This window comes from Eptesicus fuscus, chromosome 11 (genome assembly GCF_027574615.1).
Source record: "Eptesicus fuscus isolate TK198812 chromosome 11, DD_ASM_mEF_20220401, whole genome shotgun sequence".
Taxonomy (NCBI): domain Eukaryota; kingdom Metazoa; phylum Chordata; class Mammalia; order Chiroptera; family Vespertilionidae; genus Eptesicus; species Eptesicus fuscus.
The window spans coordinates 59044971-59070154 of NC_072483.1; the positions used below are offsets into that span (position 1 = coordinate 59044971).

The 25184-nt window shown below is 58.0% G+C and overlaps 1 protein-coding gene across 1 annotated transcript in view; it reads right to left on the reverse strand.

Moving 5' to 3' along the window:
- Positions 1 to 202: 202 nt before the first annotated feature.
- TWIST2 (twist family bHLH transcription factor 2) overlaps positions 203 to 25184 on the reverse strand; it is a 40759-nt gene continuing 15777 nt past the window's right edge. Inside the window, exon 2 of the mRNA XM_008138454.3 lies at positions 203 to 898. The gene's annotated coding sequence lies outside the window, so the exon portion shown is untranslated. The remainder of the gene's footprint in view (positions 899 to 25184) is intronic.

Sequence of the window (25184 nt, forward strand, 5' to 3'; positions counted from 1 at the left end):
TCTCCCAGGCCTGGGTCTGTGAACACTCTCAGCCACACAGAGATGGAAGTTCCTAGAAAACGCTCGGCTATGTGTGGCATCAAATGTCTCACATCCTTTCTTGTCCCTTTTAAAGTGAAACGACAGTCATTTTTGTGGGAACTGTCTCGGGTCGTTTCCCCGAGCTGCGAGGTGGAGGGAGAGCAGAGAACAGACAGAAGACCAGGGCTGCTCGCGTCTTTATTGTTCAGGGCGGAGGGTGGGGCGGGGGGAGTATACACAGCCACGTTGCAGTCACTGAGCTTGTTAAAAATATCTCAATAAATAAAACAAATAAGCAACATATACACTGAAACGGAAAATATAAAAAAAACTGGTTACTGAGCGAACGGTGGAGCGAGAAGGAGCAGGGGGCGGGGCTCCAGGTTGCTGGGAACAGCATGCAGGGCAGGGCGGGCGCAGGGTCTCTCTCTGAGAGCCTTGGTCCAGTTTCAATAGAAGGGTACAGGGATGCATTTCTGTTTTATTAAAAAAATATACATTACACAAAGGTACTCGGAGGGAAATACAAATCCAAAATCCAAATCCTCATAAATGTGTTCCTGAATCTAGAGGTTTCCAGAAAAAACATACCCCCTCCCCCCCAAAAAAAAAACAACCAAGAAGAAATATCCGAACAGTGGCAAAGGTGACAACGAGCATGTCACCAGCAAGAAGGACCGTGGGTGCCACTTGCTCTGTGGGGACCGTCGCTGGGGCAGAGGGTGCCGGGCCGGGTCTTCGTCCGACGCGGTCGCCGTCCCCTTGTCTGGGGTCTTGCTGGAGAGGAGCGTGGGCGGCCTCCTTGAGGTTGTTCAGGTTTCAGAATTCCAGGCTTGGACGCTCCCCATTCCTCACGCACCTCAGCCCCACGGACAGTCTGGAAGACAAGGAGGAGGGCGAGTGAGATACCACCCCCTCCCTCGGCTCCTACCTCCCATCGAGGGGCCCGGACAGGACGGGACAGGTGCCTCCTCCCGTCCTCCCCAGCAGAAGCTGGACAGGTGGCCTAGTCAGGGCCACCAGGCATCTGCAAGCTGCTGACCTGCACCCAGGGGCCCAGGCCAAGCACTGTCCCCCACCAACACCCTCAGCTCCTGCACCCACTGAAGGGTTCTCCCCGGCAGGCTCCCCAATGACATGAGACTGTGAGGTGGGCCAGCCAGTGAGGGGGTGGTGAGGGGGGAGGTGAGGGGGAGGTGAGGATCCAGGGAAATGAGATGACTGTGGCCCCTGGCCTGTCACCTGCTGTTGGGGGCTGCAGGCTGACCACCCAGTCCAGCCAGCCTGTGTCCAACCCTGCTGTGTGTCATCTTCGCTCCCAGGGGGCCTGAGCTTAGTAGGGGTCCTACAAGCCTGGCCTGTGAGCCCTCGGGGGTGACGTGCCCACCCTCAGGCTGGTGCACACGGCACTCACTTCCATGACTGGGACACACGTAACCATCAGACCCCAAAGGAGGCGGGCCATTCATGAAGGTCCCTGAGGCCCTCTCTGCACCGGGCCATGCTGGCTCTGGGTGACCCGATGTGAGGTGTGCGTGCCCTCACCCAGAGGATCTAAGTACCCACAGGTCTGCAGAGTGGCTAGGGTGGGGGCTGGGGGACAGAGATGGAAGTCAGGAATGGATTCACCAAGGAGGAGGTGGGAGACAGACCATCATGAGGAGTTTGCTGGGGGGAGGGGTGGCGGGGGCAAGAAGTCAAGGAGAGGTACCCCAGGTCCTGGGAGGAGATGTGTAAAGATACAGTGATGGGCGATGTCCTCAGCAGTGCGTTTGTGAGTGTGTGTGTGTGTGTCCGTGTGAGTGTATATGTCTGTCAGTGTTAGTGTGTCAGTGTGAGTGTGTCAGTGTGAGTGTGAGTATGTGTGTCTGTGTGAGTGTGAATGTGTCAGTGTGAGTGTGTCAGTGTGTCAGTGTGTGTCAGTGTGAGTCAATGTGTATCAGTGTGTGTGTCAGTGTGTGTCCCTGTGAGTGTGTGTGTGTGTCAGTGTGAGTGTATCAGTGTGAGTGTCAGTATGTGTCAGTGTGTGTGTCAGTGTGAGTGTCATTGTGTCAGTGTGTGTGTGTCAGTGTGTGTCCCTGTGAGTGTGTGTGTATCAGTGTGAGTGTATCAGTGTGTGTCAGTGTGTGTCCCTGTGTGTGTGTCTGTCAGTGTGAGTGTATCAGTGTGAGTGTGTCAGTGTGTATCAGTGTGAGTGTGTCAGTGTGTATCAGTGTGAGTGTATCAGTGTGTGTCAGTGTGTGTCCCTGTGTGTGTGTCTGTCAGTGTGAGTGTACCACTGTGTATCAGTGTAAGTGTATCAGTGTGTGTCAGTGTGTCAGTGTGTGTAACTGTGAGTGTGTCTGTCAGTGTGAGTGTATCAGTGTGTGTCAGTGTGTCAGTGTGTCAGTGTGTGTCCCTGTGAGTGTGTCTGTCAGTGTGAGTGTATCAGTGTGAGTGTGTCAGTATGTGTCAGTGTGAGTGTCGGTTTGACCCGGATGCTGCTTGGCTGAGGGCAGCAGGTGGTGCGCTTCCTCCCACGGAACCCCGAGCTCCACACTGACCCCCTCAGGGAAGTCTAGAACCTTTGCTGAATGAAGACAAAGGTCTGAAGAGATTCAGACATCTTCTCTAGACCTCGAGAGCACAGAGACACACACACGCTTCCTTCTCCCAGTTCAGAGCGCTCCGAACCTGAAGCCTTTTTAAGTGGCCCTGGGCAGGGAGTCCGGGCCGCTCTCCGGAGAAGGTGGTTGTAATTAGATAACTAATGGGGGGCTGGAGAAGCCTCAGTGGAACCCTTCCCTGGTGGGCGGGGCATCACCAGGTTTCTGCTATATGAGCTGCGCCCGCCCTCCACGGGGAAATGCAGGCTCATCCGCCAAAAGCCAGAGGTGACGAGGCCATCCCCACGCAGCGGTGGGTCTCACGGTGGCTCCACCAGCCCGTGGGGGCGCAGGGCCCGGGCAGAGACGAGCGGCGGGTTCATTAGTCTTCCTGACTGACAGCCTCGGGGCCCGGCCCCTCGATGTCACCCTGACCCCGGCCGTGTCTGCTGACAGGGACAGCGCTCTCAGCAACAAATGGAAACCATCTGGGCCCAGGCCGCCTCCCGCGCAGGAGAGCCACCTGAAACCCTGTGCGTGTGCGTGTGCGTCCGCGTCTGCCTGACAGCCCAGGAGGGGGCGGTGCACGGAGCTGGAGCCTTTACCCTCCCCCACACCAGACTGCAGGGTCTTACACAACTCTGCATCCCCAGGACCTGACACAGGGAGTGAAACATCAATGACATTCTCCAGAAAGTGAGGCCGCGATGGGCTTACCGGGAAAGGGTTTCCTATGAGGCTTTCCATCCATCCACCCATTCACCCATCTACCTATCCAACCAGTCACCCAGGTTCCTATACCCAGTCCCCTGGCCCTGCTCCCTCGATCGCTCTCCCCCTTCCTTCCATCCACCCATCTTTCCAACGTGTACTGAGCACCGATCCTGTGCCTGTGTGCCAGGAATGCCATTCGTTGTTTAAAAAGCTCAGACACACGCCCCAGGACTAGCAGGGGAGAAGCACATGCAGGGAAACAGCTAGAACACAGGCAGGCAGTGACAACGTTTAAAAGGAAGTGCAGGTGAGACCCTGCCACCAGAAAGGAAAGGGCTACAGCACCTTGGACTGGGTTGGACTGTCAAGAGAAGCAGGTGGACCCTGGCCAGTTTTCTCAGTGGTTAGGGCATCGGCCCTCAGACCAAAAGGTCTTGGGTTCGATTCCTGGTCAAGGGCACATACCTGAGCTGTGGGTTCGCTCCTGCCCCCAGTGGGGTGCGTGCGGGAGGCAACTAGTCGATGTGTCTCTCACATCTCTCTCTCTCTCTCTCTCTCTCTCTCTCTCTCTCTCTCTCTCTCTCTCTCTCTCTCTCTCGTCTCTCTCTCTCTCTCCCCCTTCCCTCCCTTCCCCTCTCTCTGAAAAGCAATGGGAAAAATATCCTCAGGGGAGAGAGAGAGAGAGAGAGAGAGAGAGAGAGAGAAGCAGGTAGGGAACAAGGGCTGAGGGGGATGGGCATAGACATGAGGTCTCTTCCAGACACAGCGAGTGTGCACACACACAAGCCCACACACACACACACACACACACACACACACACACACACACACACAGACTTTGCCATTGAAGACAGGAAGGTGGAAGGTGGGGAAAGGGCGGCCAGGAAGTGCCCACAGGGTGTGGCCATCGTCCAGAGCACAGAGCAGGCTGTCGGGGCATTGCCGGTTCACGACCCCTTCAGCACGGAGAGGGATGGAGTCTTTGCCTCCAAAGACCCTGGAGTTGCGCAGTTCACCCAAAGGGGCTACCACCTGCCAGTCTGCTCTTGCCACCGCCTGTGGCTCCTCTCCTCTCTCAGTACCCATAAAACAAGAGCCCTCAACTCCTGGGCTCCCAGCTACCACCGGGAGCCGAGGGAAGGTGCCAAGTAGAGGTGGCAAAAATGGGCATTTATCGTCGGGAGAAGCCAGAGGGGTCTGCGCCCACAACCTGAGGAGAATCTGCTTTGAAAGAAAAGGAACAAGCAGGAAGCAAGAAAAGGGCTTTTTAGAAATAACCCAACTGTGGAGGTCGAAACGATGGGAGCCAAGCAGTGAAACAGACCCTGGAGGAAAAGTCACCATCAGAGACGGACCCGCTCTGCACAGCACCATGGGCAGCGCCGTGCAGCCTTGGCCTGGTGACCTCGCTGGCCTGAGACTCACATGGCAGTGGCCTCTGTCTGACTCTTCAAAAAGGGCACAGGGGCCCACAGAGAGAGACCAGAGCGTCCCGCCTGACAGCCACTCGGGTTCAAGGACCACTTATAGATTAGGGACCCCCCACCCCCAGGAGGGAGGGACCAGGGACAAAGCGGCCAGGGCACAGCCATTGGAGGCACCCTGTAGAAATGAAGTGATCTCACAAGGCCAGTTGCTGCTTGACTTACATCTCCCCTGGGAGGAAAGTTTGCCCTTTGTCCATTCCTCCTCTGGCCCACCTCAGTGCCCCCGGAGGGCCCAGCTTTCCCGAGAAAGGCTGAGTGGGCGGGATGCCCTCATCCCACCCGCACAGCTCCCAGAACACTCAGGGGGTGATGGGTGCCTGCTGAGCCTGCAGGAAACGCCCTAGAGCAGGCGTCCTCAAACTACGGCCCGCGGGCCACATGCGGGTGTTTTTGCCGTTCTGTTTTTTTACTTCAAAATAAGATATGTGCAGTGTGCATAGGAATTTGTTCATAGTTTTTTTTAAACTATAGTCCGGCCCTCCAACGGTCTGAGGGACAGTGAACTGGCCCCCTGTTTAAAAAGTTTGAGGACCCCTGCCCTAGAGGCTGCCGCGCTGCACAGCTTCGAGGTGACCGGGTCTCCAGGACCAGTGGCTCCGGTGCATTTGGTGACTCTCAGGAGGGCTGCTCTGAGGCCGGCACTGGTGTGTGCCTGGGGAACTGTGCCCATGTGTGCCGGTGCTACCGAGCTCCTGAGCTCTCTGCACCCTCTGCTTCCGCGACTGGCCTGTGCTTACCTACCTACCTACCTACGCCCCCGTGTGGGCCCTGCACGCGGGGCCTGGGTTGGCGGGCAGGGTGAGAGCAGGCAAGGACAGGCTGTCCCTGTCCCCTGGCCCCACGACTCAGGCCGTGACCCCAGCTCCCGCCATCCGTGCGTGAGAAAGAGGAGTCCTGTGTGCAATGGCCATGTTTACGATGCCAAGGCTGCTTTTCTATGGCTCCCTGGTGGCTTGCAGCAGAATCTTGGCCTTGCCCCTGCGGGGAGGGAGAGCTTCACGCCCACTTGGAAGCTGGGCTCTCTCTCTCTCTCTCTCTCTCTCTCTCTCTCTCTCTCACTCTCTCTCTCTCTCTCTCTTTGGGCTGGGCTTCGGCTTCGGTGAGTCAGGCTGACTGTGCCTGGAACGGCCTGTCTGCCAAGAAGGAGTCAGCCTGAGAACAGCCGGGAGAGGCAGCTTGCCTCTGGGGGACCAGCGGGTCTCCTCTCCTTGGTGCCCCGCAGTGTCCCTGCCTCGGAGAGACCCGCCCTGCAGACCCCACCCGAGGCGTTCCGGGCGAGCTGCTGGATCCCGGGGAGCTGGGCAGGAAGCCCGCGTTCCCGCTGGCGCTGGCGATCTCGGTGCCGAACAGTCCCACCTTCCTCCCTTCCTCCGGGCCAGGCCTTCCCATCTCTTCTCCGTGAGTCACAGGCTCTGCAAATGGGTTTCGAGATAGCGAGGCTTGCAGTCCTGAGTAAGCAGTTAGCAGGGGAGCCGCCGCTTCCCGGACGCGGCCTCCAAACCCGGAACTCCTTCCACCGGCGAGCTGCTTCTGCAGGAGCCGCTAAATTCAGCTCCACACACACTCACGGGTGGGAGAGGGCGGGATAAGCTGTCACCCTGCGGGCTGACCTCAGCAGGTGGGGCAGGCAGTGCCTTTGAAGACCGCCCATCGGATGGCGACGTTTCAGAGACGGGGTTGGTGGTGACTTACCCCTGGTCACCAGGCTGGGGCGGAGTCACCCCAGAACGCAGGTCAACCTGGGCGGTCTGAATGCCTCCTCCCAACAACTGTCTTCACTCCCACAGCACCTGCCACACAGTGCCAACCAGGCCCTAACCTCCCACAGCACCTGCCACACAGCGCCACGCCAGGGCCTGACCTCCCACAGCACCTGCCACACAGCGCCACGCCAGGGCCTGACCTCCCACAGCACCTGCCACACAGCGCCACGCCAGAGCCTGACCTCCCACAGCACCTGCCACACAGCGCCACGCCAGGGCCTGACCTCCCACAGCACCTGCCACACAGCACCACGCCAGGGCCTGACCTCCCACAGCACCTGCCACACAGCGCCACGCCAGGGCCTGACCTCCCACAGCACCTGCCACACAGCGCCACGCCATGGGCCTGACCTCCCACAGCACCTGCCACACAGCACCACGCCAGAGCCTGACCTCCCACAGCACCTGCCACACAGCACCACGCCAGGGCCTGACCTGCCACACAGCGCCACGCCAGGGCCTGACCTCCCACAGCACCTGCCACACAGCACCACGCCAGGGCCTGACCTCCCAGAGAACCTACCATACAGCGCCACGCCAGGGCCCTGACCTCCCATAGCACCTGCCACACAGCGCCAACCAGGGCCCTGACCTCCCACAGCACCTGCCACACAGCGCCACGCCAGGGCCCTGACCTCCCACAGCACCTGCCACACAGCGCCAACCAGGGCCTGACCTCCCACAGCACCTGCCACACAGCGCCAACCAGGGCCCTGACCTCCCACAGCACCTGCCACACAGCGCCACGCCAGGGCCTGACCTCCCACAGCACCTGCCACACAGTGCCAACCAGGGCCCTGACCTCCCGGAGAACCTGCCACACAGCACCAACCAGGGCCTGACCTCCCACAGCACCTGCCACACAGCACCACGCCAGGGCCTGACCTCCCACAGCACCTGCCACACAGCGCCACGCCAGGGCCCTGACCTCCCACAGCACCTGCCACACAGCACCACGCCAGGGCCTGACCTCCCACAGCACCTGCCACACAGCACCACACCAGGGCCCTGACATCCCACAGCACCTGCCACACAGCGCCACGCCAGGGCCCTGACATCCCACAGCACCTGCCACACAGCGCCACGCCAGGGCCCTGACCTCCCACAGCACCTGCCACACAGCACCACGCCAGGGGCCTGACCTCCCACAGCACCTGCCACACAGCGCCACGCCAGGGGCCTGACCTCCCACAGCACCTGCCACACAGCGCCACGCCAGGGGCCTGACTTCCTATAGCACCTGCCACACAGCACCACGCCATGGGCCTGACCTCCCACAGCAAAAAAACGAGAAGACACCCTGCTCCCAGGGACAGCAGGGCTGGCTCAAGAGATCCAAGGTCGGCGAGTCAGGCGCTGTCCTCACCCCAGTCACAGTCACGTATCCTAACAAGAATGGGATGTGTTCTAATGATGCTACAATAAGTTTCACAATAGCTATGACTATTTCGCTATAAAATGTGTATCATCAATATGAGTGACTATGGCACCACGTGATGTTCGCATGGAGGCATAAAAAGGTGCATGACAAAAGCACAGAGGAGGCACCAGTTACGTTTCCAGGGGCTGGGAGAGCTCTATGCAGGCTCGGGGTGGAAGCTGGCTCTTCCAGGACGTCTGGTCCGGGGCTGTGGGGTGAAGGGCCTGTGGGCAGAGGTGAGGCACAGGGCACATGTAAGGTGGGTTGGAGGAAGGTTAGGATTGGGGGGTAACGGGGAGCAGTGTCTCCTGGGAGGGCCAGAACCGGGCAGGACCCCACAAGACAACCAAGGCCGTGAAAAGTGCGAGGGCTCTGGCCGGCTCGGGTCTGCTCTGCAGAGATAGCTGTGGGCGCACCCAGGGCGGCAGGAGGGCGAGGACCCGCGGGCCTTGGGCAGGGCGGCCCCGGCTGTGGTCCAGGAGAAAGGGGCGGAGGGCCTCAGGAAGGCAACAGCATGCTGGAGAATCAGCTGCGGTGGCCGAGGGGCCCGGCTGGGGCAACACAGGGGTCGTGACCCCAGGAACAGAAAGGGACATGAGAGAAGGTGCTTTGGGGGGAATAACAAGAGCCTTGCTGGCGGGGCGGGTTGTCGGTGTTTTCAGGATGCCCACAGCAGGATGTACAGAAGAGGGCGGGGGCTTCAGAGGCAGCTTGTGAGGGAGACTGATGCACCGCCCCTGTTCCCCTCCCCCCACCCCCTCACCCCCCCCCCAACAGAACTGGGGGTAGAGACATTCAAGGGCACCAGAGGGAGAGGATGTTGGGGAGGCTGCCCACAGTCGGTGAGGGGCACATGCAGAGCTGGCTGGCAGTGCCCCCTGCTGGAGGGAGGACCGCCCTCAGAGGGGACAAATAGGACCTGGACTGGGCAATGAGGAGTCGCCAGGCCACCTCAGGAAGGCCTGGGCCCCTTGGGAACAGTCTTCCGTACGTGTAGAGAGACAGCGAGGGTGCCAGGAACTGGGACTGAGGGTGGCCCACCCCTCCCACCCTGCGTGCCAGGCCCCGTGCGCTTTATGTGGAGTTCACTGCAGGCTCTCAAAAACCTCCTGCAGGAGGCACCCTCACCTCCCACATGTTCAGCAAGGACACACCGAGCTCGGGGAGGGGCAGGCTTCTGGGCATCACAGCAGGGGGCAACGAGATGGGCATCAGCCCCAGGGCCCCGGTCTGGAGCAGGCCACCCATCTCTCGTGGGGGGCACAGAGTCTGCAATGTGCGGAAGGACAGCTCTGAGACCATTTCCTGTGAACGATGAAAAGGGGAGTAGGAAATTGTTCCCTGTGGTGCTCTGAGGACGAGCACTCCACCACTGCCTCCAGCTTTAGTTCCCGAAAGTAGCCTCAGAAAGGTAAGCACTTTTTAAAATTCAAAACGGCTTACAGAAACAATTACACCTGCATCTATTTTAGCAGGCACTCTTGTTCGAATGACCCAGATAAAGCACGCTACTTCTGAAATATTTGCGTATGTCCATGCATATTCAGAAGAATGCAGACACCTGACCGAGCTTTGGGAAAATCCTGCCAGGATCCACTCCCCAGCCCCAGAGATCTCTGGGACTCCTGGTGGCAGCAGACGCTTGAGACGTGGTTGGTTTAGAAAAGCCAGCAGCGCCATGGGCCCTGGCGTGGGGGGTCTACTTCTAGGCACTGCGATACCCCAGCTCTTGGGTGGCTGGGGGCTTGGCCAGCCCACCCCTTTGGCAACAAGGACCAGGCCCCTCCTTCCCAAGCTCTGGATTGTCACTTTCAGCCCATTCATACTCTCAAACTTCAGCCCCATGTGACTAAGACTGCTCTCCGTTGGGAAACATGTCATACGTAGCAATCAACTATCACACACTCAGGCTCTGCCCAGTTCAGGTAAAATAGGCTCCAAGAAGCATGACTGGCTGAAAGAACGACCCCGCTCGACAGGCGGTGTGGCTGCGGGTAGTCAGTGTCCAGGCCAGGAAAGGACCAGCTATCCTGGTGGTGACCTGGCAGGTGCTCATTTGGAGCCACGGCCCTGGGGTCCCAAGGGCAGCGGTGCAAGTCTGCAGGATGGGCTCCAAGGGCACAGGCGACACCCTCCACCTGAGGACGGAAGTCAGAATGTGCGTGACGACCAACAAGAGCTGCAGAAGAGTGGAGAAATGATCGGCTTGACGGACCGGCGGAAGAGGAATGGACAAACAGCCCAGGAACAAACCTTGCTGATAGATTTCTGCGTCCCCCCTCTCACCGTTGCACTAAAGACACTTTAGTCTGGTTCTCCTGCTGATCCAGACAGAAGGACACCTTGGTGAGCTGCACAGAACAAGCACGCTGGGCTGTCTAGGGCCAATGTGGAGAGTGAGAGGCAGCACAGACTCTGAGGACAGTGAGGCTTACTGGATGGGCCATTCCTCCTGGGAAGCGTGCAGGCACCTCTCCTCCAGGCCCCAGCACTCCCAGAGCGAGGGGCCCCAACCTGTGAACTTCCATCTTGTCTTATCTCTGGCCCTCCTTCTTGCGGGCGGGGCGAGGTGGTCATAGATCAGTCGGGGGAAGGGTATCTGAAAGACTGCTCCTCTCACCCTCCGACTCAGCCCCCAGATGACCTCAAACACCTGGGAGCCCCCAGGGCTCAGGGACAGCAGACACAGAAGTCAAGGCCAGCCTCCAGACCTGCACGGTTATGCTAGTGAGACCCGAGTTGTTACTGAGAAGAATGCTGCAGAGGTGCCCCCTGGTCTACAGGCAGGACCACGCAGCAGGAAGGCTCCCTGTGGTGTTAACAGGGAGACCCTGTCAGCCGTGGGGGCCTCCCAGGAGTCCCTGCCCTCGGACTGTCGGGGTGAACCATGCTCACCTTAAAGCAGAGGGGGCTGGTGTCGCCCTAGATATTTTCTCCCCGAAGGAATGTCCATCAGATGCTTCCCAAAAGGAACCTGTACCTCCCAGCAGCATTCTGCTTTTGAGATTGGAGCTTCTAATTTCATGAGACACAAATGCAAGCAAACTGAGCGGCATCCTTTGTCTGCACCGAATCTAGAAGGATCTGTGAGGGGGTGGGGTCGCGGCACCAGGGACCTGCAGCGTCACCTCCTCCCTCGGTGCTGCGTGTCGCCTGCCTGTGTGTGAACATGCGCTGTGGCGTTGGAGACGACTCCGCTGGCCTGCTGGCCTGACTCTGGTGGGCTGAGTGGCTTCATCTGGGGAGGGCGGGTCCCCGGGTGCAGATGCTCCCTGGAGTCCCCTCAGCTGTGACCGCCACTCGAGAGTTTAGAGTAATACTCTCGCCCCAGACGGTACCCTCAGCCCCAGGACCAAGTAAAGAGACACAGAATTGTGCTCGTTTTCACTCAATTTAAAAAGGTTCAATATTCCTGGGTTAAAACCCCACATTTACAAATTACAGTTTATTTAAAAGAATCTTATGGAATTTATTTTGTTTTCAACTTTTTTTGAATAGTAAAAAAACAACAACACCTGAATCACTCAGTGTTTTCCTAAACAGAGAGTTCTTACAGAAAGTGGCACGCTGAGGAATGATGCGTGCGCTCACGTTCCACAGGAGCCCGAGGGGGGCCGTCTCCCAGGCCATGTGGCCTTGAGAGGGCGCTCGTCTGTGTCACAGGCCTGTGGCTTGCTGGCTCTTAGCTCCTCCCTGCTGAGGACTGTGGGAGCAAAGCCTCTGAAAACAAACAAACCGTTCCCCAGTGTCAGGTGTCATGCCAGGAGGTGCTGACATGTGCCGGCTCCTGGCTCTGCTGCAGGGGGTGTGGCCCCGGCCAGACGCTGGGACATCCTGCAGATCTGTGGTCAGTGTCTGAGCCACCGCTGGTCCTGTCTCCCTGGCCTACACTTCTCTCGTCTATGGGATGGGCTGGTCCTAACTGCCCGGCAGGTGAGAGGGGACCTGCACAAGGTGGGTGCTCACTCAGCGTTAAGGAATCAGCAGTGAACCCTCAGGTTCAGCAGCGGTCAGCAGTGTGGCCACCGGTGGGAGCAGGGCCAGACCCTGCTCTGTGCCACAGGGACCGACTTCACTGGGTTTGGGGTGACTTATACGCTGCAGTTTAAAGAACTCACGCGGCCTGATTTTATGGTATAAATACAAACAGTTTTCTTTGAAAGGCAACTGCTCCACCACAAATGTCTGCCATTCCCGGGAGTGCATGGAGCCTGCTGTGGACTCAGGAAACACAGGGTGGGCACAGCAGGACAGGTGGGCAGTGGCTCGGTGCCTTGGGTGTTTATAGATATTTGGTATTTATATTTTATATACATAGTGTACACATGTGTGTGCATATATCAAACATCACATATTACACATATGAATATACATACACACATACCACCCACACACACACACACACATTCTTGTCTAAGAAGGGTCACCTTTTGTCTGCTCACTCTTCTTGCTCGTTTCCGCTCCACACGGTCACTCAGGACTCGGGCTGGCAGAGTCCCCCCTGGCTTGTAGCGGCACCGTTTGGGACACACGGCCGTGGGAGGATCGCCTGAAACCTCCCTCCCACAGAAGCTTCTCTTGCTGCTGGGAATGTGGGCTGAGAGCAGGCCTCTTGCTGACCACGCGTGACCCTCCAATGCCGCACCCCTCCTGCCTGCCCTCTGACCTGCGTCACGCAGTCACCCGTGGACTGAAGGTGTTTCACACCAAGAAGGCGGCCTGGAGCTACCCCACACAACACCCGGGCTCAGAGAACCGTCCGCGGGCTCGCACTCCCAGTTACGAGCCAGCGGAACCCGGGGCTGGATGACGGATTACCACCTACACGGCACTTATCTTTAAAGCACCAGCCACCCTGTGGCATCTTCTGAGACGAAACTGAATTCTCCTCCAGACCTTGTAGTAGGGACTGGAGAACCATGAATGAAGATGTTGTAGTGAAACAATGGATGCGGAAAGAAAGCACTTGCTCCCCATATAGTGTAGCTTGAGTTCCAGGCATTTTAGTTGTTGAGCTCAAGACATAATTAACTCTAAGTAAAGCCGTGGCCTTGAATAGTTACAGGGGCGCAGGGGTTAAAGTCCCTTCACGAGCAGCAGGGACTCCGACCCCTGAGGAGGTCCTGGCGGGCGGTAAACGGGGGCGCTGTCTTGCTGGTCTTTGGAATAAGGTCCACTCACATTTGTGTCTTAGAGGGGAAGTCACTGGTAAGCTGAGGCCACAGACATACTTCCCAGGTGTGGGGAGCACCGGGGCTCCCTTTTGGAAGTGACCCTGCAGCGTCCCAGTGGCACGCCCTCCACCCCCGGGCTGTGCAGGGCATTTACACTGTGGTTTGCAGGACACTAGGCGATCTCCATGGTGAACTGTTACCATCGCCCTCAATACCACCACACAGATCTCGCCTGCTCCACCGGCACCAGCCCACAAGACCTAGGAGGGGCAGTGCCCAGGCTAGACACCTGCCGGGCTGTGGGCTGACGCCACAGACACTAAGAATGCCAGAGAGGCAGGGTCAGGAAATTCGTTACTCGGCTGTGTTCTTCCCTTGGACAAACGTGCACAATATACCCGAGGAGGCCAGCTTTTCAGTCTCCCCGTCTCTGCCTGAGCTACACAGAGCAGACCTGGACAGGGCACTGGGAGGGTGGGGGTGGGGCCGAGGGCCCACGGCCTGGGGGAGGGACCTTACCGTCCAGCAGCGTGCCCTCCGACAGCCCTCCTGGCAGGCCGAGCTGCAGACCAGGGAGACGGGGGCACCACACGGGGACACAGCTTCTCTGCTGTCCGCTGCTCGGAAGGGGAAAGCTGAGAGGCTCGGGAGGCTGAGGAAGGTTCTGATGGGCCAGGACGGACCCCGGATGTGCTGAGCTTCTCAGGTGGCCCGTCTCCATGTGCATTCTGCAGGAAGGCCCGACACAGGGACGTCTTCCTCCACGGAGGAAGCACAGCTGCTGAAGGCCCTGGCCTGGATCACGCCACCCAGGGGAGCCGGCCCGGCCCCATGGTGAACTTGGGAGAGAGCAGTGTGCTGGACTCAGCCCTGGCATCTTCCCTGAGGAGCAGGAGCGACTGCAGGGAGCAGGCTCCCCACCACGCGAGCCTGGGGGGAGGCCTGCTTGGTCCAGCACTGGGGTGAGTCTGCTTGACCGGGGCACCTCTATCTCAGCCTCCAGCTCTAATACAGGTCATGCTCCAATCGGCCTCAGCCTTGTCTGACGTCTCAGCACCCAGGCAGGGACCAGGGTGCTGTGCACCCTCCACCGCCCCCAGCCCTGTCTGGTGGCGTGTGCGAGCCTGTTCACTGATCTCACCCTTGCCTGGGGGTTCCATCTAGACACCTGTGGCGTGGCCAGGCGGAGGAGGGGAGCACCTTCAGGACTCCACTTTGAGAACTCGCCCTCAGGTGTGAGGCTCTTGGCCTAGGCAGGTGCCTTCAGGCCAGGTTAAGCCCCTTTGCCACCTGCTGGCTGAGTGATCTTGGTCACGGCTCATCCTCAAACTGGACTCTCCCAGGTAGAAGTGGGGGACATGGCTCAGGGGTCTCCATGGTCCTGGGGAGGGGGGTCTCATAATTTTTTAGAATCTCAAGATCTGAGCGCTCGCCCACACCTTCCGTCTGGGGGTGCAGCTGGCATCTGACAAATCTCCTTCAAGAACCGGTTAAAGGTGTGAGACCCGTTTCCGCAGGACATGCTCGGCACCGTGCGTCCTCACAGTCCTTCGTGGGAAGGGGCCTGCTTTAACGGAAAGAGTTCTGAAGGGAACAGGAGGCTGGAAGGGATTCAGACCAACCCCAGGGAGGGCCGCCCGCGGTTAATGCCTCCCTCCCTGCGACGGACTGAAACCAGACTTCTCTCTGCTCCTGGCCTCTTATGGGCCCTCAGTTCCTGAAGACGTTTGCAAATCCCAAGCAGGGAAAGGCCGCGGTCCTGAGCTGGGAAACCAGCGCCCAGAACCTCGTAGCTTTTCATTCCTGAAAGCCGCCTCCCTTCCCACGAGGCAGAGTCTCCTCATCACCCCGGCCTCTCTGTCGCCTGGAGCTGGGACACAGCTCATCCCACCCTCTGTGCGCTCGGCTCCTCCCTGGCCAGGCTTCCAGAAAACTCTTCCGCTCCAGTGCTGGACGCTGTCCCTGCTCCGTCTTCAAAGTCCCACGCCTCCTCCTCCTCCCAGCAGTGAAGGCCGGTGAGGGGCAGAGGGCGGGCTGGCACCTCTGCTCCCTCAGCTGCGGCGTCCTGTCCCTGCTCCCTCGCTCTGTGTTTCTCTCCTTATTCCTCCTGCTTCATGTCGTGAGCCAGCCCAGCTCCTCAGAGAGCAGCAGCTGCAGAAACGAGCTCGAGTGGATTTCAAATCAGCAAAGAATTTTAAAATGAGTAACGTGGCGAAGGCCCCGTCTCCGTCGAGGCGGGGCTGTGCCGGCCCCACGGTGCTCCCGGCCCCGAGCTGCACAGGGGTGACCGTGGAGGAAACAGTCTCCAGGCCCGTCCTCGTAACAGACCAGGACCCCCACAGCCGCTGTGCTTCCTCCGAGGCCCCTCCGGACCACAGGAGGGAGGACAGAGCCTAAGAGGGAGGCCCAGACACGCACAAGCCTGGCTCGGGTCTCCAGGAGAACCAGCGGGAAAACGGAGGCTGGGGGCACATGGTCACGTCCATCCCGGCAGAAGTCCTCCTGTCGGGTCCCTCTGGGGCCACGCTGAACCCAGCCTTGTCTGAACACCCTCAGGGTTCAAGGCCTCAGGATGGGACGACCGTGTGCACTCGGGGCCGCTCTGACTGATGGACATTCTGCTCACACGGTCTCGGGCTCTGCTGCCGGGGCCACACTGGCCGGACCACCCCAGTGCACGTGGCCGGTCAAACGTGAGGCAAAGATGTCAGGAGCTGCCTTCACACCCAGCAGGGCACAGGCATTCGGCACCTGGGAGCCTGGCTCTCGGCAGAGCTCTGCCCATCTGGGCGCACACCTGCACCGAGTCTACCTGTCCCTGAGCTGCCGTCGCTGCTGCCCTGGCTCTGAGCAGCCGGGACGATCTCGGGTGTCTGAAGTATCCTCAGAAAGTATCCTCTGCTTTGCAGAAAGAAGCTTTGGTCTCAGCGGAGCCCTGGAATTGAGTTATCCCGCACAGGACTCGAGCACGCGCGCTCAGCCAGCTCCCTCACCACGGGACAAGATGGATGTGTGAGTGACAAACTAATTTGCTCCTTTCAAGGAGTTTTCCTCATGAACTTAAGTGTTTTCACAGATCATTAACTCCGTGGCCAGAGGCCTGAGCAAGGAGGAAGCTGAGCTGAAGTGCCGGTGGCTTCCGTCTCAGAAGACCAATCGGAGGCTGGACCGAGCGGCTCTGAAATTGTAATAACATGAGTCAGTGTTAGCCCAAATTAAATTCACACATGCGAGGCGGGCACACTGGCACGGGGAGGACACGGCGCCTGCGTTTCTGCTCAGGCCACGGCACGGACGTGGAGAGCTGATGTGCAATCCAGCTGCCATCCCGGTTACCGCCCGGGGAGGAGGCCACGGAGGCGCCGGCCGGAGCAAGGCCCGGGCTCCCACTCTCGGGGGCACTGAGCTGCTGAGTTCCTCAAGACAGTGCCTGTGGGCTTGGGGGACCTGGGCGGCTGCTGCAAGGGAAAGGGAAGCATTGAGGCTTGGTGTGTGAACCGAGACTCGGAGCTGGGGCCTGGGCTTACATCCTGACTTGCTGTGTGCCCCTAAGCAAGACTGTGTGTGTGAGTTTATGTGGATGGTGGGTGTTCCCCCCTCCCCCTCCCTGTGTGCCCGGAGCTCCCACCTGAGAGCTGTGAGGCTCCGCAGCAAGCATTCCCTTGCATACACCTCACAGACGCAGAACTCCTCTGCCGCTTGCACAGGGAGCAGACAGGGGCCGTGCTCAGACCTCGCTGCTGAGGGTACTCAGCTGAGATGGGGAGCGCTCACTTCCAGGAGAGGGAGCCGCCCAGCTCAGGGACAGAGAGCAGCCCTGCAGAAGCCCGCCAGGAATTCTCTTTGCTGCTGGGGACCAGGTCGCTGTGCCTGGCCGGCTGAGGGCATGAATGAATGAATGAATGAATGAATGAGCGAGGGGTGCGGGGGAGGACTCACTCTGCTCTCCACGAACCCCCTATTAGAAGACATAAACACTCAGCCAGGGCTCACTGGAAAGAGGTGACAGCAGTGCCCACTGCTCATCTGATTAATAATAATTTTATTAATAACAACAGTGATGAACCCTTTCTCCCCACGCCCTAACATGCTGGTGGCCCCAGGGCTCTGATCAAAGTCAGAGGCTTCTTGCCCACAGGGCACAGGCCCTCCTGGGGGACTGCACGCCCTACCCCGGGGCCTTGAGTCACCGGTCTGTCTCCAACGGGGAGACCTCTGTGGCCACTAGCAGGCCCTCCACCACCAAGAGCCACATTCAAGGTCATCACTGCTCCTCCCTCCGTGGGGAACGTTCTCTCACCTCCAGTGCTTGGTCGAGTGTCACCTGCCCTAGGCAGCCCTACCTGACCCTCAGCCCCTCTCTGAGTCCAGTGTGCCTCCCACAGGCACTGCCGACGGGGGCCAAGGCCACAGGGCTATGGCATGTCCACAGCCAGGGGCTGGCGCTTGGCCCAGGACGGCCAGTGGGTCCTGCCAAGCCCCTGGCTGGGGCAGCCTATGAGAGTCACAGGGAGTGATTTTCAGCACAGGCCTCCCTAGCTGGGCATGTGGATGGGGAGGATGGCAGGGCAGAGAGAGAAAAACTCCAGGGGTGCTTCTAATGCACCCCTCCCCTGTGGAGAATGGCCGTGTGTGTGTGTGTGTGTGTGTGTGTGTGTGTGTGAGCACGCGTGCACATGTATGCATATGCATGTGTGGGCACACGTGCGCCTGCTTATGCTGGATAGGAGACCACATGAAGCAGCATCTAAAGCAAGACGCTTTTGAGACAGAAGGGGCACTGTGAATAATGAGGCTCGGAGGACAGGAACAAACCTGGACAGTCCTGGGCATCTGCAGAGACGGTCACCTGGTCAACCAGCAACCCTTTCTGATGCTCTGTGTCCCCCCACCCCCAGTCCCATAGAGCCCTGACTGCTGGTCTCAACCCGAGGACATGAACCACACACTCTCCAAGGTGCTGGGGTTCAGGGACGACAAGGGCAGGCCCAGCCGGATGGGAGCACACAGGCGCAGCGGGAGGGAGCTGGGAAGGAATGTGCCCACCCAGGACGGCGACCCTCCAGCCTCTGCCACACACTGCCACTCGCTGTTACACGGTGAGAATTCTGCTCTAATCACGGCCTCACTCTCATTCCCTGGGTGTCTCAGCTCTTCTACGGGACGACGTGCCTTCACTTGGCGTGTGTAGTAGGCGGATTCTTACGCAGCCTCCAACGTGAGCATGTAAATGAAACATTGAAAAGGAAGCCCTAACCGGTTTGGCTCAGTGGATAGAGCGTCAGCCTGCGGACTGAAAGGTCCCAGGTTCGATTCCGGTCAAGGGCATGTACCTTGGTTGCGGGCACATCCCCAGTAGGGCGTGTGCAGGAGGCAGCTGATTGATGTTTCTTCTCTCTCATCGATGTTTCTAACTCTCTATCCCTCTCCCTTCCTCTCTGTAGAAAATCAGTAAAATATTTTAAAAAAAAAAAAAAAAAAAGGAAAGTCAGCTCCTAATGGTGGTCGGTGCTGTAAGGAGAGCGTAACGGGGTTTCCAGCTGAGAGCACAGACCCACACGGGTGGCCCAGCGCCCTTTCTCGCCACTAAACCTGCCTCCGCCTCAGGGGCCCCAGGCCGCGGGCATGTTAAACCTGTGCAGTCACTATTGCCCCAGAGGCACGGTTCGTCTGGGTTCCCTCCTGAAGGAACAAACTCCACATCACCTGGGACTGAGACTTCACCTGGAAAACAGATCAAGCTGCCACCTGCACTGCCAGCATCCCAGACAGGGGGCGCCATGTCCCTGCAGCCCAGGACCCCGGAGGGCGCCTGAGGGACAGTGGGGACCACGGGGTCCCATGGCTGAGCCAGCTCCGAGGCCCCACTCCTTGTTCCCATGATGCTCTGCAATCCGTTTGCAGTCTCGTTGCCATTTAACCCTAGACTAGAACTTTGGGGGGCATTTAAGTGTAAGTGTGATTCTGAAAGGCAACTGGGCCTGCCCACAGGTGTCAGGTGAGCTCTGATAAAGGGGCGTGGCCAGGTATTTTCAGCATCTGCCGAGATGCTTATGTTTATTTTCTGTTTTGATGGTGGATGAACTAAGTTGCATAATTCAGGAGAAGATTATGAATAATTTTAACGCGTGTCAAAACCCTGGCCCAGGTACCTGGATGCTAAACTCCTCTTGTCGTCCATAATAAAACCTCCTTGCGTGTGCCTATGCTTCTGAAACATGGCTGAATTTATTTATTCTTTTTATACTTTACTTAGAATTTGATCTAAGTTCCTAGGATATGGGACTGTTTTTTTTTTTTTTAACGTCAACAGGCTTTGGGATCATAACTATGACAAGTACTCTGAGAGGTTTTCTTTTCTCTGACCTGGTTTCATTGTGTTGGGACTGTCCCCAAAGGGAAGGGGCTTTTCCTCAGTCCCCTGGGGGGGGGGTGACACCCAGGGGGCCGAATTACTTGCCCGGATGGCCCTCGAAAGAAGAGGGCATCACCAGACAGGACAGCCTTGGGGCCTCAGGTCGCTCCAGGAGGCAGTTCCTAAAACACTGCAGTCATTTTTTCCTAGGCTTTGCTCTGCCCGATTTCAAAACTCTTACATAAGGCAAGCTATGAGCCACCGGGAGCCCCCTGTGCCCCTGCAGAGGCTGCCTGGGTGCCCGACCTAATTTCCATGCGGCGAGGGCTCAGCTGCTGCTGCACCTCCGGGGTGGCACTGGCGACCCTCTCGTACCCACCCCGGGCAGGGCAGAGGCAGGCTGCTGGCCCTGTGCCCATAGGCAGTAAGTGGGCGAGGAGTTGACCCTGGCCTGCCTGGGGGCCTCAGACTCCACCCCTGCACCCTGGTGCCCTCCTGCAGCCCTGCCAGATGGGGAAGCCCCACCAGAAACGGGTTCCCTGGTCTCATTTATTTTTCTCTATTGCATCAGAATCTCCTGAAGTAAACACTCACTCAGGACAGAGCTGCGCGATTCCAGGGGTCTCTGCCAAGGCTCTGGAGCTAACCTTTCCACCTATTTATTTATTTATTTTGGTACTTGGGGGCAGGGGAGAAATCTGTGACCCCCCAGAAACTGGACCGAGTGACTAACACCAACACCGGGGGAATTAGTCTGACCTGATTGACGGCCTTCCAGTGACCTGGGCCAGGGGGCCAAAGTTCATGGCATTTTCTTGGCGTCTGTGTGTTTGTGAACGTCCAGCTCGCTGCAAGCCCACCACCCCCTGCTTCCAGGTGCTGCGCGGTTCTGCGGTTTCCTGACAGACAAGCACCAACCACGCGGAAAAGACAGCAACGGGATGCTCCCTCTATTAGAACGCTTGGCTGTATCAGAGGCTTAACTTTCTCTTCTTTGCTCTTGGGGTAAATAAATGTTCCCCGCGGAGGAGGCCGCTGGAGGCACAGAAAGGGGTCTATTACAGTGGGTGGCACTGTCAGGGAGTCTTGGAAGTGGCCTTCCTATCTGCTGAGACCTGCAGCTGGTCCTTCCCTCTCCTCTGTCCTCAGGGCTCTACCAGGGGCCCAGTGTCCACCGTGTCCCACCCAGAGCAGAGACAGAGCTCGGTCCCCTGCAGCCCGAGACAGTGACGGCCTCCAGATGTCCCATCCGGACCAGGGCTGGACCAAGGTCTGAAAGCATTTAAGAGGGGGGAAGCCACAGATGTAGTTCACATTCTCTGCATTGCTTCCTGAGTCTTCTGGTAGTGAGAGGAAACAAATCCCCTCGAGGTGGGTCCACTCTGCCATCCTTCCTTCATTCCAATTCCTTCTTATATTCCAGACTGTTTTTCCCGGGGTGAGGACAGGTGCTCCACAGAGAGGGGTCCAGTGTCGGGGTGAGAGAGAGACACAGACTCCCACTCCTGCAGGCTCACTTGAACCTGGTGCTAGGGGGAGCCCAGGGCAAGCAACCCGCCCACCTGAGGGCATTTAAAGGGTGCTCACCTCAGCCTCATCGGGAGAGGAGCCTCTGTGGGTTCTTCAGGAGAGGACCGAAGGGCCACCGTTTGGTCCTTAGACAAATGCCCTGGCTGTTGGAAGTGGACTGGGGCGGGGGTTCGTGGGGCCTGGCACGGAGCAGGGAAGAAGCCCGTGGGCTATGGTCTAACCACCACACCCCATCGCGGAAGCTCAGCCTTCCCTGTAGATGCCCCTGGGCCTGCACCCTTACATTTCCCCCATTCCTTTGCGAAAGAGGAATATCGAGTGACTACATTGGACCGTGTGAGCCCCAGGAACATGAGACTGAAGAGGACTCCTGCGTGTGCAATTAAGGTAAACAGCAGGAGAGTCCAGACTTTCAAGCAAATCAGGTTTCCATTTTCTGGACTTAGTAACACAGAGATTTTAATGAAAGAGTCTGGGCAGTCATGTTCCCCCAAGTTGCTGCGTTTTCCTGGAGAAATGGTAGCGGCTAATCCCCTGGTTACCTCCGAATTTGGGAAGATGACCCACCCATCCCCATCCTGCCTCGGCCCGGAGTCTCCCGGACCAGTCCCTAACGTCTCCAAGACATGGACCTCACCTCAACTCGATGTAGAACACAAGTGAATCGTTCCTTTCCCGTGAAGAAGTGTGGATCGGCGCGTTTGGGTTTCCAGCAGTTTTGAGCCCATGCACACGGCATCCTCATTCCCAGCAAGGGCTTGGGGACCGGGCAGCCGACTAGGAGGACAAGCCCAGGCTTCCAGCGCATGCACAACACCAGCGACTCGAACCCCACGGAGTGTGGGCTCCGGGCCGTACACCCAGGACCTCCACAATGTCCGTCTGCAGCAGGGGAAGCACTGGCCATCTGCCCAGCCGGCTGCCTGGGTGCCAAAAGGGCCTGGACCTCTCCTGTGTGCCTGCCTCCCTGCGAGGACACCCTCCCCCGGGCACGTGCTGCTTCGTAACTCAGCTCCGAAGACAAAATTCACAGTCCTGAAGCCTTCTGTTTGAATGACCTTGAAGACACATATCTGTATCCGGTTAATAGGCATTTAACCCAATTCTTAGAAAAAGGAGAGCATCCTCCTTCCCTCCATAGGATTGGCCAAAAAGTCATGAAATCTAAATACAGACAAACACAAAAAATGCGCATGGGCGCCAGCGCTTAGCCTCAGCCTTCTCTCTGAAAAGTGTGAGCATCACATCCAGTCAGCAGGTGCTGGGAACCCGGCATCCTCAGGGCTGTATACGCATCCCATCTGGGCAGAGAGAACTCCCACCCCCTTGGGCTTAGGGTCAAATGAGCACCAGAATGGCCGGTGCCTGGGCCAGCCTCCAAGTTTGAGGGCCCAAAAGTTCGCCCTGAACTGTCAGCACTGACCCAGGACCCCAGGGAGGGACCTTCAGGAGGAGGCGACACCACTGGCTTGGGGCAGGCAGGACCCGTGGTGGGGACCCGCTGCCCACGTTGTCCTCTTCCAGTTAGTACAGACCTCTGGTTCCGGAGGTTTCCGAACACCCCTAACGTGTTTTAAATGGCAAGAAACGCACAGCTCAAAATGCACCATCCTCACCATTGCTAAGGGTGCAGTTCTATAGGGTTAATATTCACCTTGTTGTGCATCAATCTCCAAAACTCTTTTCATTTTGCAAATCCAAACATCTGCACCACTCCCCCTTCTCCCTGACCCAGCCTGTCTCTATGGATCTGACTTCCTTAGGCACCGCCTGTCAGTGGAATCCTACAGTATTTGTCCTTTTGTGCCTGGCTTATTTCACTCAGCGTGATGTCCTCAGGGGCATCCATACTGTAGCCTGTGTCAGAATTTCCGCCCTTTTCAAGGCGGAATACGACTCCATTGTGTGAATGGACCACAATGGATCCATTCGACCCGCAATGGCCAGCCAGGTGGCTTCTACCTCTGGGCTGATGTCAATGATGCCGCTATGAACATGGTGCACAAGTATCTCTCCAAAGACTCTGAGGTCAGTTCTTTTTGGTTTATACCCAGAAGTGGGATTGCTAGAGCGCATGGTAATTCTACTGTTAAGTTTTGGAGGAATCGCCATACTGTTCCCCCGCCACCCCCCCACCCCCACCCCCCGGGACTGCGCCACGCGGATTCCCGCCTGCAGCGCACAGGGCTCGTTTCTCTGCACCCTCCTCACACCCGTGTTCTGTCTTGTGGCAGCGGCCATCCTAACAGGTGTGCAGTGCCCGCTCACTGCCGTTCGGTTTGCGTTTCTCTGATGATCAGTGATGCTGAGCACCTTTTCACGCACGTGTTGGCCACCTGTGGACCCTCTCTGGAGAAATGTCTGTTCCAGTCCTTTGCCCAGTTGTGAATCAGGTTATTTGGGGTTTTGCTAAGTGCAGACGTTCCTTCTATCTCCTGGGTATGAACCCCATCTCAGCCACATGATTTTCAAATAGTTCCTCCCAGTCAGTAGGTTGCCTTTCTGCTCTGTTCCCCGTGTTCTGGGATGCACAGGCATCCGCAGGGCGCTGTGGCCCCATTTGTTGGTGCCTGTGCAAGAGCCCGGACAGACCGTTCTTTCCGAGCAGGAAGCCATCTCCACAGCACGCGGCGGTGGCCTGCGCCAGGGCTTCTCGTGAAATCCCTCTTTAAGAGCCGTCCTCGCCTCCCTTGAAATGCTTCCCCGATCTGTGTAAACAAGGCCACGCTGCTCACTTTTTGAGTGAGCTTTGCACACACCCATGTCTTCCTGGCCCCCTCCTGCAGGAAACAACCTACATTGTCAGCATGTGCATCCCCCATGTCCCCGCACCACCAGGACCACCATCCATCACGGCCTCACCACACCTCACCCCCTCCATCACCTGGAAGGTGGGCCTGAGGGGCAGAGCATGCAGCTGCAGCCCCGACGGGCCATCGAGTGTGGTCCTTCCTGATCCCCTGCATCTCCAAACCAACAGGACCCTGCGAACCTCAGGATCCCCGGGGACCACAGGGCGGGCACCGTCCTCTCTTCAGATCCCAGGATCCTGGAGGCTGGGCAGCGGCGGAGGCACCACCACGGAGTCGGAGGGCATAGGTGGATCCCAGCCCAGGCACCCGTCGACACCTGGACTGGGCCTGATGCATGACGAGCCTCTGAGACCCATACCTGCCTCTAGAAAAGGCCGTGAATAACCCTACCCTGTCGCTAGACTGTCTTGGGGACTTAATGACTGTAAGTTCATGCACTGTGCCTGGCACGCAGGGGGTCCCCCAATACTTGCTGAGCCCTCAGAATATGCCCTGTCCATACTGTGACCATCACTCAGCACATGCCTCCACTGCCAAGCCCGAGGAGCCAGCGTGGTAGCCCCAGGCCTGCAGAATCACCAATCTCACAGACAGCCACAACCAGGCTGCTCTGCTGCCCGCCCCGGAAATGGCATCTTTTGTCTCCCAAGGGCCAGCCGAGTGATGGCGTGATGGAGGAACGATGACTGAGGATCCAGGGCTCGCTCAGGTTGGCCGTGCTCCCAGGTGCTGCCCCCACTCCCAAGGCCACCACATACAGCCTGGTGAGAAACGGGTGTTTGAGGAGTGTGTGTGTGTGTGTTTGTGTGTGTGTGTGCGTGCGTGCTTGTGTGTGTGTGTGTGTGTGTGTGTGTGTGTGTGTGTGTTTGTGTGTGTGCGTGTGTGTGTATGTTTGTGTGTGTATGTGTGTGTGTGTATGTGTGTGTGTGTGTGTCTGTGTGTGTGTGTGTGTGTGGCAGAGGAGATAACATCACACAGTGCACAGCATTTCACTCCCCAAAACACACACCCCCGCCCGATTCGGATGTGTCTCTGCCCCCTGCTAGGGGGTACTATGGCCGTTCTCTCGTTCTCTCGTTCTCTCTCTCTCTCTCTCGTTCTCTCTCTCTCTCTCTCTCTCTTCCCCCCCCTCATACACACACACACCCCACCTCTGGCAGAGAGCAATTCAGGTGTGTTCTTCTGAGAGTCTTGTTTTAACAAGATCATTCAGGTTACTATAGAGCAGTGATTCTCAACCTTTCTAATGCAGTTCCTCATGTTGTGGTGAGGAGATAACATCATAGCTCCCTTTCTGCAAACTACCACTGGCTTCTAGGATG